We start from the raw sequence: 13,038 nt of genomic DNA, 5'->3' as shown, positions 1-13,038 counted from the left end.
TGCCACTCATGCCTCACATTCCACACATACCTATGTGTGTCTCTGAACACTTGGGTCCTCCTGCCTGGGATTTCTGATTCTCTCTTGTTTATCTCACTGTTATTTTTATCCTCATTTATTTCACTACCAGTAAAGTTAATACTACACAGTTTCTCAAGAGTTTATTGGCCATCTGGTATTGCTTCTTTTGTCACTTTAATAAAAATGTGCCAAGCTCTAAAGATATAAAGATACATTGTTCTAAACTCTTAAGATACAAGACAACCATGTTTATGGTCTAGATAGGTAAGTAAACAAGTACACCAAATAATTATAGCTTATTAAAAATACTGTGAAGGAAATAAAGAGGAAACTATGACAGAATTATGGAAAGGGCAGTACTTAGAGCATTTGGGGAGAATATCTTTGAAAAACTATTTGATGAAAATGTACTGACAATGTTGAACTATGCTCGAGCCCTGTGCTCTTGAAAATCAGTGATGGTTAAGAAATCTCCACAACCTTTTTTTTGTTTTTGTTTTTGCCAATTTCCCACCATTTTGTGTTCTAGAAAACAGCTAACTGCAATGAACCACCATTGCCTACGTGGTTTACATAAGACTTGCTGCCCATTCTTTCTCCTGACTCCCACAAGACTTGTGAAAAGAACCCAGGTTTACCTGTGACAAGGCCAAACCCAGACCACTCCCTTTTTGCCTGTGACAAGATCACACACAGACTTTTTAACTTTGTTCTTTGTCTCATGAATGATTAGCAACGATTAGAATTGTCCCCACCCCCAATGAAACTAGCAACATACAGAAATAAACATTTCCTGTGCCACTGAAACTTCTTTTGATTGAAAAACAATCCCTACTGTAAATAACGCCATCCTGCAACTTACTTACTCCTCCCTATAAAAATCTAAGGTAAAACTACCTTGCTAAGACACACTGTGGTGGGCTGAATAATGGCCCCTACAAAATATTCAGGTCCAAATCCCTGGCATACATGAATGTTACCTTATATGGAAAAGGGGCTTTTGCAGATGTGATTAAAGAGTTTGACATGAGACAGTTATCCTGGATTATCTGAGTGGATCCCAAATATAATTACAAGTATCCTTATAACAGGAAAGCAGACAGGGACATGACTACATACAGAAGAGAAGGCAGCCATGGGATGGAAACAGAGAGAAGGAGTCAGAGATAAGATGCTATACCACTGATTCTGAACATAGAGGAAGGTACCACGAGCCAAGGAATTCAGCTCTAAATGTCAGAAAAAGCAAGGAAACAGATTCTCCCCTAGATCCTCCAGAGGCAGTGCAGCCTGCTAATACTTTAATTTTAGCCATTAAGATTCATTTTGGATGTGGATCCAAGTTGGCGAAGTAGATAAACACTGTGCCTGCTTCTTTCAGTGAACACATTAAAATTACAACTAAATTATAAAACAATCAAACTGGAGGACCATCTGAAGTCTGGCTGAACAGAAGTTTTATAACTAAGGATATAAAGAAGAAGTCTCGTTAAGAATGTTAGGAGGGGTGGAGACGTGAAATGGGCAGCCCCAAACCTCTTTGTGGCGGTTGAGAATCAGGAGGGATATCTCAGCCACAGAGGTTCCCCCCAGAGAAGCGAGGGGCCCCAGCTTTACACCAGGCTTCTCAGGCTTGTGTATCGGTGCCAGGAAGTGGAGCCTCCACAACATCTAGCTGTGAAAGACAGTGGGGATTCCGACCAACCAGGTGGGATGGAAGGCTTCAGGAAATCCAGACGTTCTCTTAAATGGCTCGCACACAGCCTCTCACACCCAAGCGCTCACCCTAAGCTCCAGTGAAGGGATGGTGACTCAGGGAATTTTGGAGGCATACAAGGGCAGACTGAGGTTTGTGGCTTTGAGATGAGGGCTGAAGGATAGTCACCATTTTCCTGGTGTAGGGTCCTTTGGCTGGGCAGCTGGCAGGTGGGCACCATCTTTACTGTGTTCAATACCCCCGCCCCAACAACCAAATCTGAATCTGATTGGCCCAGAGAGCTCCGCTGGGATCCCTCCCCATCCAACTACCCCTATGCTGGAGATATCTTCTCGTGACCAGCCCACCCTGCCCACATTGCACTCTTTCTGGGAAAACTATCAGAGGCTGTGGGCCCCAGGTATGAGGCAACTGGCGTCTGTGTGCTCTGAGACTTTTGTTGAGTAGCTCCAGGCTCAGCACTGTCACCAAACTAGAGTCTACATTAACTTCTTGACCACAACTCTTTTCACTCTAGTGACTCCCTGAGTCCCAACTTGCATATCACATGAGGCTTTGTCAGTGGCTGAACCTTAAGGGAATTAGCAGGTAACAGCAAGCTTCAGGGTGTCCTGGCATTTTGCAGAGATACCCCCTACCCAGTACTGGTGGCAGCCATACTCTGTTCACAGCATGGCCTCTCCCACGTACTTCCAACTTTAACATGGGCAACAAACAACTATAGATCACATGGTAGCTCCTACCAAGTAGTCCCTAGCTGGTCACAGGTAATGACTGACCTAAGCCTGCACCGGAGTCCCTCCCAAAAGGCGCGAGAACCAAAATACTTGGAGGTTGGCCTCAGACCGCAGCACTGCCCAATTAGCTCCACAAGTGGCAAACACAAAGGGCAGTCTCAACAAGCACCAGAGCCACTGGGGTAAATCCCACTCAATGGGGTAAGATCATCTGCACAGCAGCCTGTAAACTGTGGACATGGACAAACACCACCACCAATCAGCCTGAGGGCCAATGCCACCTACTGATATGCCAATAGCAATCAAGGCTCAACTACACGTATAACAGGAGGGCACACACAACCCATACAAGGCACACTCCTGGAGCACCCAGAGCAGGTGACCAGGGAGACTGTGCCAGGGCCCCACAGGGCACCTACAGCATAAGACCACCTGGCCAAGACTGAGAGACATAACAGATCTACCTCATACATAGAAACAAACACAGAAAGGCAGCCAAAATGAGGAAACAAAGAAATATATCCCAAATGAAATAATAGGAGAAAACTCCAAAAAAAAAAGAACTAAACAAAATGGAGGCAAGCAATCTACAGAGACAGAGTTCAAAACAGTGATGATAAGGATGTTCAAGGAACTTAGTGAAAACATCAACAAAGAGATAGCAAGCATAAAAAAGGACAGAAACCATATAAAAGAACCAGTCAAAAGAGAAGAATACAATAACTGAAATGAAGAATGCACTAGAACGAATCACCAGCAGATTACATAGGCAGAGGATTGAATCAGCAATTTGTAGGACAAATTAGCATGAAATACCCAATTGCAACAGCAAAAAATAAAAATTAAAAAAATTAAAAAATGAAGATAGTTTAAGAGAACTCTGGGACAACATCAAGTGTAACAACATTCACATCAGAGGGGTACCAGAAGGAGAAGAGAGAAAGCAAGAGATTGAGACCCTATTTGAAGAAATAATGACTGAAAACTTTCCTAATCTGGCAAAGGAAATAGACATACAAGTCCAGGAAGCACAAAGAGTCCCAAACAAGATGAACCCAAACAGGCCCACACCAAGACACATTATAACTAAAATAGAAAGGTTAAAGACAAAGATAGAATCCTAAAAGCAGTAAGAGAAAGACAACTACTAACTTATAAGGGAGCTCCCATAAGATTATCAGTGATTTCTCAACAGAAACTTTGCAGGCCAGAAGGGATTGGCACAAAGTATTCAAAATGATGAAAAGTAAGGACCTACAACCAGGACTACATTACCCAGTAAGGCTATCATTTAAAATTGAAGGACAGATAAAGAGCTTTCCAGACAAGAAAAAGCTAAAGAAGTTCATCACCACCAAACCACTATTACAAGGAATGTTAGAGGGACTTTTTAAGACAGAAAAAAAAAAAAAAGAAAGAAAAAAAAAAAAAAAAGATCAAAATTATGAATAATAAAATGGCAATAGCTACATATCTATCAAAATTACTTTTAATGTAAATGGATTAAGTGCCCCTATCAAAAGACAGAGGAGGGCTGAATGGATAAGAAAACATAACCCTTACATCTGCCTCCTACAAGAGACTCACTTCAGATAGACACAGACAGAAAGTAAAAGGATTAAAAAAAAAGTTATTTCATGAAAATGGAAAAGAAAAAACAAAGCTGAAGTAGCAATACTTGTACCAGACAAAATAGACTTTAAAACAAAGGCTATAACAAGAAACAAAGAAGGACCCAGTAATCTCACTTCTGGGTATTTATCTGAAGAAACCCGAAATACTACTTCCAAGGGATCTGTGCATTCGCATGTTCATTGAAGCATTGTTTACAATGGTCAAGATGTGGAGGTAGCCTGTGTATCCGTCTATGGATGAATGGATAAAGAAGTGGTGGTACATATATACAGTGGAATATTGCTTGGCCATGGAAGGAAATGGGTTCTTGCCATCTGCAGCGGCATGGATGGACCTGGAGGATATTGTGCTGAGTGGAGCATCAGACAGAGAAAGAGAGATGCAATGTGATTTCGCCTATATGTGGAATCTAAAGAACAAAATAAGAAAATAAAACAGAAACAAACTCATAGATACAGAAAACATTTTGATGGTTGCCAAATGGAAAGGGGGTTGGGGGTGTGAGTGAAAAAAAGGGGAAGGGATTTTTAACAAATCTTTTTAAAAGACTCATTTTGGACTCTGTCCTCCAGAACTAAAAGAGACTCACTTGTTTTAAGCCACTAATTTTGCAGTAAATTGTTACAGCAACCATAGGAAACTAATATAAACTAGTCTTGAGATCCAGGGTACTTTCCCTATTGCATTAGACTGAATAAAATCTATCTCATTACTTATTCGGTTTCTGTCTTTGACAGTGCTAACCATATCAATGCTAACCAGAGCAGAAGAGTCCAGGCAGAGTGAACAAAGGCCCTCAGGCAAAAGAGAACATGGTGTGTTCTAGAATTTAGGAGATGATTGTGACTCAAGGTAAAGTTCAATGATAAGGGCCTGCTTATACAGGGCCTTGGGCCATGGTAGCGAATTTGGATTTCATTACGTTTGTGATGGGAAAACTTTAGAAAATTTTGAGAAGTAGGGAGATCACTTAGTAGTCCTGGTAAGAGATGATGGTGGCCCCAGAATGTGGGAAGGATTTCAATATAGGACTAAAGGAATCAGACTCTGTTTCTGTAAGGGTTGTAATATGAAACAGCACAGTCCAACTAGGATAATTTAAAGAATGTTTACTAAAGAGGGTATTTATAAAGTTGTGGGCAAGATTTGGAAAATCAAAACCACAAAAGTGTACCCTGAAGCTTATATCAGTGCCAAGCCTGAAGAGAAAGGGGAAGAAAGTATGTAGTTTTCAGAGCCTAGAAGGAAGGGCAACCTTGACAAGAACAGAGGTCTTCAGTGGAAGGACCTGCCTTTCATAGGAGACCCTGACCTTACCCTCCTCTCTCTGAGCTCCTGCTGGGGCTCGCTGTTGTCAAACCCAAAAGCAAACCAGATGACAAGAATGCTGATTGGTGATGTCCACACAGGTCAGCCTGCTGGGTAGAGAGCAGGGTAGATGGGGACAGAGAGTGGGTCAAGAGGGAAAAAGAAAGATATGTAGTAAAGACATTTCAATTAGTCCAATTTATTAAAAGAAAATGTGGAGACTTGACTTTTCTACATTATTTCCTGATTATTCAATTTCACTTAGCCTGTGCCTATAGGCACAGAAACAACGGCCTTTCACCTTCCTGACTTTTCTTTGAACATTTACAACTGCTCTTTTCTCCTAAAGGCAATCAGGAAAGACAGTGATTAAAACCTATGAGGACTAATAATGCTATCTTCAAAGTTCAGTGAAAAACCTCTTGTTAAAAATGTAAAATTTGAGGAAATGTTGCCACATGGAAAATGGATCATTCTCCTTTAGACTGAAGAGAATTGAGTTTGTCCAGTCTAATAAGTAAAGGTTGTTTGACAGGGACAGAATATTGAATCACAATCAAGCCTAATTCATATATCTCTCTGCATGGATACCCATATTTTACCATTGTTTCTGTTTTTTTGTTTCGTTTTGTTTTTTATTATTACTCTGGAAGATAATTCAATTTGCATTGCACATTTCCTCACAGAAAATTTGAATCTTATGAATATGAAAATCATGAACTTGGTCCAATTTTATTTTAATCAGGTTTTCCGTTTCTTAATTCAGGATTAACTTCCCAGGATGTATGCAGAGATATAGTAGCAAGAGCAACAGTGTGCACATGAAAATATGGAGAGTTTCAGCAGCAATCTGAGTTATGATAATTACTGGTTTTGTTTACACAGATATAGATAAAAAGCATAACCTTTTTGGTTCTATCTTTTTTTTTAATTTGGAAAAATTGTGTGCTTATCAACAGAAAAATCATACAAGTTGTTCAATGTCATGGAGGAAATCTGGTCCAACCAACAAAACTGAGGAATGAAGAGATCAAAGCTGCCTGACGTAGTATGTTCACTAAGCATCCTTTCTCCTGGAGCTTCCCTAAATGGTATGGAAAGGCTCTCATCCTCACATCCTGCTCAGAATGATTGTCACAACGTCCGCCTGCACCCAAACCAACTACCCAGTGTGTCTCCACATACCCATTCCAGTGTGGCCCCAACATCGTCTTCTGTTTCCACAATCATTCTCCATATGCTGTCTTTGGCCCCATTTGTTCCATCCAGGAATTGGGCCTGAGACAGATGGGGCACATATGGGAAAAGAGGAACAGAAAAAGGCAGATGGTCCAGGCAACTGGGAGCCAATAGGAGAGGCACCGGTGCTCTCAGGGGAGGTGAGAAAATAAGTCCATCTCTGGGAACATTCAGGAACAGACCTGCTTTTGTAAGGCTTGTGGATCCTAGATCTAGAACCTTCCCTAAGACATGCATTGTTTCATGACTTCCAGGTTTTTCCTCTTAAAAGCAGCAGAGAGACAGAACTTCATGTGTCTTAGAATGGTTGAAAAGGGGTGAAATTACCCAAATGACTAATGCTTGATCTCAATATCTTGTTTTACCTCTTCCACCAACTTGACTTTAAGGGTCATCAACCCAGCTAAAAGGAAAGTCCTACTGATTGCTTAAAATATCTGTTCTCAGTGTTTATGCTAGACATAGTGATGGCTCCCCAAAGACATTCACACCTTGATCAATGGAACCTGTGAATATATTACCTTATATGCAAAAGGGACTTTGTAGATGGGAAGATGGGATTACAATTACTGACCTTGAGATAGAAAGATAATCTTGGATTACCTGGGTGGACCCAACCTAAGCACATGAATCCTTAAAGGAGGGGGACGTTTTCCAGCTGTGATCAGAGAACTAGAGAGATGGCAGCATAAGAAGGACTCAACCTTCCGTTGCTGTCTTTGAAGATGGAAGATGGAGGTGACAAGCAGGGAATGTGGTTAGCCTACAGAAGCTGCAAAAGGCAAGCAAATAGGTTCTCTCTTAGAGCCTCTAGAAAGGATTGCAGCCTTGCCAACACCTTGATTTTAGCCCAGTGAGACCCTTGTCAGACTTCTGACCTAAAGAATTGTAAGATAACAAATTTGTATTGTTTAAACCACCAAGGTGATTTGGTGTGGTCATTTGTTACAGCAGCAATAGAAAATTTTGTTTGTTATAGCAGCAATAGAAAATTTGTTATAGCATTTGTTATAGCAGCAATAGAAAATTTCGTTACCATAAGCTTGGATTAACACAACAGAAAATTTCCAGTTTCTTAGCCTCTCTAATTCTGGGCCATCTTAGAAACTCTTGATCCATAAACTCTTATCAAATATCACTCATTCATTCAACTTCCCTGTTCAAGAGCCTACAAATGGCAATTTTTTCAAAGTAAGCTCCTCTGAACATTCGAAGACCTGAGGTATCTCCTCTTGACCTGCCAAAGTTCAGGCTAGAAGGTTAGTAAATATTGTCGAAGATGAACTGAAAAGATTCCTTGGAGAGACTGGTCAACAGAATTTTCCATGGGTTTCATCATCAAACCTGTTTAACAACAGGACAGTTTATACAGTCTGACAGTGCTTGCCAGTTACACTGCCTTACTGATCAAAACAGTCAGTGTGTTGGAATAAGACCAGTTCTGCTACTCCGGTCAGAGTGGATCATACAATTAACCTCTCTAAACCACTGGATTATACAATTAACCTCTGAGCCAGGGACTAGTCGGGAGGGATTGTTACATTATAATACATTATGTGGCTAATTTTCCAATCAAATGCTCTTCAAACACGAAAGAGGAAGACATTTAAAAGAGATCATGCTAGTCAGGAGAGAGAGAGCAGAAGTCTAGCATTGACTTAGTTCTTGAACAGCTTTCCAGTAAGTCCATATAATCCCCCTTCCCTAACCCTTTCCTCTTTGTCTAGTCTTGCAATTAAAACTGTCAAATATATCAAGATTCTTAGTGCTTAAAATTGTAGTTTACATCATACAGTAAGTTTCATACTTTTAGTCATATTTAACTGTTGGTGGGACACCTTTTGTGACTTGCTTTAATAGTCTCCATTTGGCTTAACCAAGAAACAAGCAGATATTCTGATTGTTTCCTGGTCTGTAATTATTCTTAGTAAAAGTATGCTACAAATCTATTGCTGAGAACAAAGGCCTTAGACCTGCCTTTATATTTAAGTAATACTGTCTCTATCAAATAGTCCAGAGCACAGTGGTTTTGGTAAAGCTTTTAATATTGGTTAAATGTGAAGGAATTCTTTCCAGCATGTCTTGATCCCAGCAGATTCTCTAGAAATGAATCCCCTAAAATAGTTACCAGGGTGGTCAACCAGGATCTTAACCAAGGTGGTCAACAAAAATCACCCTGGAGATTCTGAGTAGTCAGTTGTAGTGAGGTTTGGACATGTGCATTTGGCTAAAACTTCTAGGTGATTCTCATGTGTACCCTTAAGCCATCTGCTTTTATTTTCTTTCCATCCTGAAAACTCAACGATGCTTTAAAATGAAATAACAATAGCCCTTCTCTGGGCTGTAATTACAGAAATTTCACTTCCTGGTACTCCTACACACATTGGCATAACTCAGAGTGTGGGGAGCCATGGTTTCTTGCAGCCCTGAACCTTGCAGACTGGCTCGGTTTCTGCCCCCATAACATTGTCTCTGCCTTATCTGAGAAGCGCCTAACGGCTGCTGAGGAATGTGGTGAAAACGGCCAGTTCCCAGACACAGAAAACTAAGGGCTTTCTAGACAAATAGTAGATTCTGTCTCCTTGAAATATTTACTTTTGTGAGTTTCAGTGACCTTGTATCTTCTATGTCAAAGTAAGGTTGAAGCTGGAAAGATTTACTTTCACTGAGATAATGCATATCTTCTTCGTTTAACTGCACGTACTCAAATTGTATATATTGGTTAGAGATAATAAACTCAGGGCTTCAGAATGACTGAAGACCGGCCGCATTAGCATTTGTGTGTGTCTTTTATTTCATTCCCACTCCCCCATTCAGGTACTGATCGACTCGTGGCGGCTGGCCCGTCACATCAGAGTCAGCTTTTCATGATGATTATGTTAAGAGACTGGGAATTCAATGTGTTAGAACTGTAATTTTAAGTTTGTATGTTAACTATTCTGATCCCCTTAAACTTTTGTAGCATGAGATGACAACAATTTGTGAGTTAGTCTGAAGTAGCTTTGTAGTATTAAATGTTTGTTTTGTTGACTATCCTTACTTGCTCGTTTTAACTGCCACTCAAATTAATGTCAGTCTCATGATCTACTTATGTGCTTAAGGTCTATGTGTTGCTCTTATGAAAGCATGTGTCTGATCTTTATATTCTTCCCAAGAGTCTGGCAGAAACATTTTTGTGTGTTTCACAAGTTATATGCTACTTTAGTGTTTCTAAATTGAACTATAGATAACCCTGGGGGAATACAAGGCATTCTAAGAGGTATCCTGATGGTATTCTGAACCAAACAGTTTTAAATGAATAAACTTCCATATAGGCAATACGCATATGTACTTTTCACTAAAATTGATCTACCTGTATACTAGTTCTTCTTTCCTATCTCCCTTACTTTAATTGCCCTTTTACAAAAAATAGGCATACATCTCACCCATCCTCATCTTTACTGTGGTGCTTTATCCATGGCGTAGAAAGACTCTGGGCTTGAAACAAAGAGAAACTTCTAAATTTTGATACCAGAACCCAAAGTATGGCTTCTATCTTTTATTGGCTTAGACATATTTTTAGTAAAGGAGAACTGTGGCATGATAATTGAGGTATTTTGGCCCAATTCAGATACAGTAGAATTGTGCAGTTATGGGGAATTATGATAATTTCCCATTAATGTTCTCACCTCTTCTACTCCTGAATGATTGTCAAAGAATGCACTCCCCCTAAGGAAGAGTTCAAGAGTTTTGCTTAAAGTGACAAAAAGAGAAAATTCCCCTACTGGAGAACCGCTCCATAGGAAGTTTAGGCAAAAGGATAGTGATACCAGATGAAGGTTTGAGATGGAGAAAGGTAAGCAAAAAAAGTGATAAAAGTCTGGGTAAACATTTCTTTAAATGACTGTAAAAAATAGAAATGACAATGATGCTTACTGAGGAGAGATCCAAGATGGTGGAGTACATAAACACTGTGCCTACTTCTTTCCATGAACACATTAAAATTAAAACTAAATTATAGAACAATCAACCTGGAGAACCATCTGAAGTCTAGCTGAACAGATGTTTTATAACTAAGCATATGAAGATGAAGCCACATGGAGACTGATAGGAGGAGCAGAGACACAAAACGGGCTGACCCCAAACCTCTGTGTGGTGGTTGAGAATCAGGAGGGATATTGTGGCTGCGGAAGTTCCCCCAGAGGATCAAGGGACCCCAGCCTCACCCCAGGTTTCCAGCCCAGAGTACAAGCCCCAACAAAGTCTAGGGGTGAAAAACAGTGGGGATTCTGACAGTCCAAGTGGGATGAAGGCTGCAGGAAACCCAGACATCCTTTTAAGGGACCCGCACACAGACTCACTCACTCATAGGCATTCACCCTCCTGGGTTCTGGCAGAGAGATGGTGACTGCAGGGGGAGGGGGCGTCAGAGGCATATGGGGGGCAGACTGAGGTGTGTGGCCTTAGGGTGAGGGTGGGAGGACTGTCGCTATTTTCCCTGTGAGGAGATCTCCTCCAATGCAGCTGGCAGATGGATGCCATTTTACTGTGTTGAGTCCTCTCCCTCACAGGGCCAAATGTGAATCTGATTGGTCTGGTGAGCTCCACTGATCAACCTTGCTGACTCACTGGGAACCCTCCCTACCCAACTCCCTAGAGACACTTTCTATGCAAACAGCCAGCCTGGCCCACATTATACTCTTTCTTGGAAAACTATCAGAGTCCCCGGGACTCAGGCAGGAAGCAACTGGCCTCAATATGCTCTGATACTTTTCTGAGTTGTTCCAGGCTCAGCACTGGCACCAAACCAGAATCTACATTAACTTGGTGACCACAACTCTTCCCAGTCTAGTGATGCCCTGAGACTCTGCCTCATCCTACTTGCATACTGCATGAGGTTTTATCAGTGGCTAAACCTTAAGGGAGTTGGCAGGTGGCAGCAGGCTTTGGATTATCCCGGCATTTTGTGGAGCTACTCCAGGCCCAGTACAGGTGGCAGACATCCTCAGTTTGTAGCGTGGCCTCTCCCATGTGCCTCCAGGTTTAACACAGGTGGCAAACAACCATAAATCACTTTGTACCTCCTACCAGGTAGTCCCTGGCTGGTCATAGGCAGTGGGTTATGTGGGCCTGCACCAGAGCCCCTCCCAAGAGGCTCCAAACCAACATACTTGAAAGTTGGCTTCAGATCACAGCAGAGCACTGCCCAATTAGCCCCACAAGTGGCACACAAAAGAGCGGTTTCAACAAGCATGAGAATGTGCTAGGGCAAATCCCATTCAGTGGAGTAACCCCCATCCCCCCACCAGCCACACATACAGACACACACACACACACACACATACACACACAACAGCCTGTAAGCTGTGGATGTGGCCAAATCCCACAGCCAATCAGCCTGAGGGATAGTGAATACCACCCACTAATATACCAATAGCAATCAAGGCTCAACTACAACAGGAGGGCACACACAATCCACACAAGAGATACTCTTGGAGCACCCAGAGCAGGTGACCAGGGAGACTGTGCCATGGCCCCACACACCTACTACATAAGGCCACCTGGCCAAGACTAGGAAACATATCAGCACTACCTAACACATAGAAACAAACACAGAGAAGCTGCCAAAATGAGGAAACAAAGAAATACATCCCAAATGAACAGGAGAATATTCCAGAAAAAGAACTAAACGAAATGGAGGCAAGCAATGCACCAGAGACAGAGTTCAAAACAATGGTTACAAGGATGCTCAAGGAACTTAGCGAGAACTTCAACGAAGAGATAGCAAACATAAAAGAAAGATGTAAAAAACGTACAAATAACCAGTCAGAATTGAAGAATACAATAACTGAAATGAAGAATGCGCCAGAATGAATCATCAGCAGACTAGATGAAGCAGAGGATTGAATCAGTGATTTGGAAGATAAGGCAGCATAAAACACCCAATTGGAACAGCAAAAATAAAAAATAAAAATAAAAAAAGTGACGATAGTTTAAGAGACCTCTGGGACATTAAGCATAACAACATTCACATCATAGAAGTATCGGAAGGAGAAGAGAGAAAGCAAGGGATTGAGAACCTATTTGAAGAAACAATGACTGAAAACTTTTCTAACCTGCCAGAGGAAATATACATACAAGTCCAAGAAGGGCAGAGAGTCCCAAACAAGATGAACCCAAACAGGCCCACACCAAGACACATTATAATTATAATGGCAAATTTTATAAAGACAAAGAGAATCCTAAAAGCAGCAAAAGAAAGTCAACTAGTAACTTAATAAGGGAGCTCCCATAAGATTGTCATCTGATTTCTCAACAGAAGCTTTGCAGGCCAGATAGGATTGGCACAAAGTATTCAACTTGATTACAAACAAGGACCTACAACCAAGATTATGTATGCTA

This window comes from Rhinolophus sinicus, linkage group LG03 (genome assembly GCF_036562045.2).
Source record: "Rhinolophus sinicus isolate RSC01 linkage group LG03, ASM3656204v1, whole genome shotgun sequence".
Taxonomy (NCBI): domain Eukaryota; kingdom Metazoa; phylum Chordata; class Mammalia; order Chiroptera; family Rhinolophidae; genus Rhinolophus; species Rhinolophus sinicus.
The sequence above is the reverse complement of the archived record's forward strand: the minus strand, read 5'-3'. Positions refer to the sequence as shown.